This window comes from Pteropus medius, unplaced genomic scaffold (genome assembly GCF_902729225.1).
Source record: "Pteropus medius unplaced genomic scaffold, Ma_sr-lr_union100, whole genome shotgun sequence".
Lineage (NCBI taxonomy): Eukaryota > Metazoa > Chordata > Mammalia > Chiroptera > Pteropodidae > Pteropus > Pteropus medius.
In genome coordinates, this window is record NW_024349519.1 from 4,099,181 (window position 1) to 4,101,919 (window position 2,739).

At 38.5% G+C, this 2,739-nt stretch overlaps 1 non-coding gene across 1 annotated transcript; it reads right to left on the bottom strand.

Moving 5' to 3' along the window:
* Positions 1-265: 265 nt before the first annotated feature.
* On the bottom strand, positions 266-384 carry LOC120618703 (5S ribosomal RNA). Its single transcript, XR_005657283.1, has one exon. It is a non-coding gene; the product is annotated as a 5S ribosomal RNA (ribosomal RNA).
* Positions 385-2,739: the final 2,355 nt, after the last annotated feature.

A 2,739-nucleotide genomic window follows, 5' to 3' on the forward strand; every position in this document is an offset into this window, starting at 1 on the left:
CCTCTTGTAAGAAGTTCTTGAGTTTCTGACCTACGGTTAATTCATGTGTAAATACTATTTTGAGAATCATTTCAATTATCCATGAAAATAAACACCGGCTTATGAATGTATAACTGTGAAAAATGTATAATTCGTTTTTGTTTTTGTTTGGTTTCCCTTGGAATTTGGGTTTATTTTTATTTTATTTCATTTTTTAGGTGAGGCAACCCTTGGTTGACCTCACAGATTGCAAGGACCTTGTCAGTTTACAATCCCTTATTTTTTACATCTACAGCACCTGGTCTTCCTAGGTGATCTCTCATCCAGGTACTAACCAGGCCTGACCCTGCTTAGCTTCCGAGATCAGACGTGATCGGGATTGTTCAGGGTGGTATGGCCGTAGACTGGATTTATTTTTAACATTGAATTATGTATTAATTTGCTAGGTCTGCTATAATAAACTACGACAAACTGAATGTCTTAACAGAAATTTATTGTCTCACGATTCTGGACATTAAAAATTCAACATCAAGGTATTAGCAGATATTTCTTTTGAGGGCTGTTTTTCTAGGGCCTTTGCCTAGCTTTTTGTGGTTTGCTGGCCGTCTTTGGTGTTCCTTGGCTTGTAGAAGCATCACCCTAATCTCTACCTTTATAATCATCTGGTGTTTTTTTCCTGTGAGCTGTGTCTCTGGGTCTAAATTTCCCCTTTTTACAAGGGTACAGTCATATTGGATTAAGGCCCATCCTAATGACCACACGTGTTATTGTGATTTACAATTAGAACTGTATATTTGGTCGTTGTCCTTCTTGTTGGCATAGAACTCCTAAAATCCTTGGAATTTTCTAAGTGTTGAGAGTGATGAAGGTCTTTTGTTATATTAATGTGACTTTTGTAGAGCACCTAAGGGTGGAGCTGGTTGCTAGTGGAGCCAACCATGGGATTAGAGGGTTGGAATTTTCATTCCCACCCCACAACCTCTGAGAATGGGAGATGGGCATCAATCACCAACGGCCAATGGGTTAATCAGTCATGCCTATGTAATGAGCCTCTATAGAAACCCAAAAGCTATGAGATTTGGAGAGCTTCCAGATTGGTGAACACATACATGGAGGTGCTGGGAGAGTGGCACTCCTGGATGGAGCATGGAAGCTCTGTTCCCTTTCACCATACCTTGCCCTATGTATCTCTTCCATCTGGCTGTTCCTGAGTTATAGCCTTTTAAAATAAACAGGTAACCTAGTCAGTAAAATGTTCTCAGTTCTGTGAGTTGCTCTAGCAAATTAATTGAACCAAGAGGAGGAGGTCTTGGGAATTTCTAATTTATAGCCAGTCGGTCAAAAATACAGGTAGTAACCTGCACTTATGACAGGTGTCTAAAGTGAGTTGGGGGAGGACGGTCTTATAGGACTGAACCCTGAACCTGTGGAATCTGATGCTATCTCTGGGTAGATCGTGTCAGAATTGAGTTGAATTGTAGGACACCCAGCTGGTGTTCTGAGAACTGCTTCTTGGTGTGGGGAACATCCCCACACACCAACACATGCACATTGGAATTAGGACCCGAAGTCACTCACCTGTCATTTTAACGATCATCTGCAAAGACTATATTTCTGTATTTCCTTTTTCTGTTGCTTAGAAAACTGAGGCTTAGAAAGGTTAAAAATTATTATAGGAAGGTAAGTTTGTGCCTACAAAAAAGTGTCTTACACAAAGCATTTATTTTCTTGTGTTGGAAGAGATGTGGCAGTAGGGTGACTGAAATCTGATTAATTCATTGGCCAAGCAGTATCATCAAGAACTCAAGCTCTTTCTATCTTTTCACTCAGCACGTTGACTATCTTTGTCAGGTTCCCTTAGGGTCATATGCTCTTGCCTTCAATAAGGAAGGTAAAGATTATACATGGCATCTTAACAGATCCTACACTGGGAATTAGGGACTGCCTGCAGAGGGGAAAGGGAAACATGAATGACTGTTCATAGGGTCTGTCATAAGAGGAGTATTGTTGATCTCTTCTGTATGCTATCTTACAAAGGCTATTCGTAGAAAGGCTGCTTTTGGAAATTAAAGGTAGATAATTCATTTAGCCATCTGACATAAAATCATTAGTGAGCAAGTGAGAAAGAATGAGGCTTCATGATGTGTTTGTTTATGAATTGTTTAGAGGTAGTTTTAAATGTACTTTGCCTGTACACCTATGAAAAGAGGAAAACTAGGATTCTGAGGTTTTTCTGATTGGCCAGAAAATCTACACACTCATGGTTGTGCACATGCAATACATGTATGTATGTCAAATTAGCCTAAGGTAGTGAGGCTACAGGCAGCTCAAGCAATTAATACAAACTATAATAGATTAATGTAAAGTACAATAGAAATGTTTATGACTTTATGAAACTCTTCAAAACATATTTTCAAGCTTTGGAGTTGATATAATCTTCAGATTTAATGGATACTTTCCAGATGGAAAAAGAGAGGCTCATTAACAAACCAGTTTGATAACAAGCGTGTCCTTTTCTCTTTGCTTAAAATGTGAGACCAATGCAACAGAGAGGATCTGTACCTTAGGATAAAACAACAGGGCATTATCACATTTAATTGTAAATATATTTCTTGTTAAATTTCTACCACTACCAACACACCATTAATGCTTTCTGCCTAAATAAATTTTTACTATGATGGTTCCATTTTTACAAGCCACACTTAAAAGGAAATTTATCACTTAAAAGGTGTTTTGGGTAGAGTGACCAGGACCATAAAA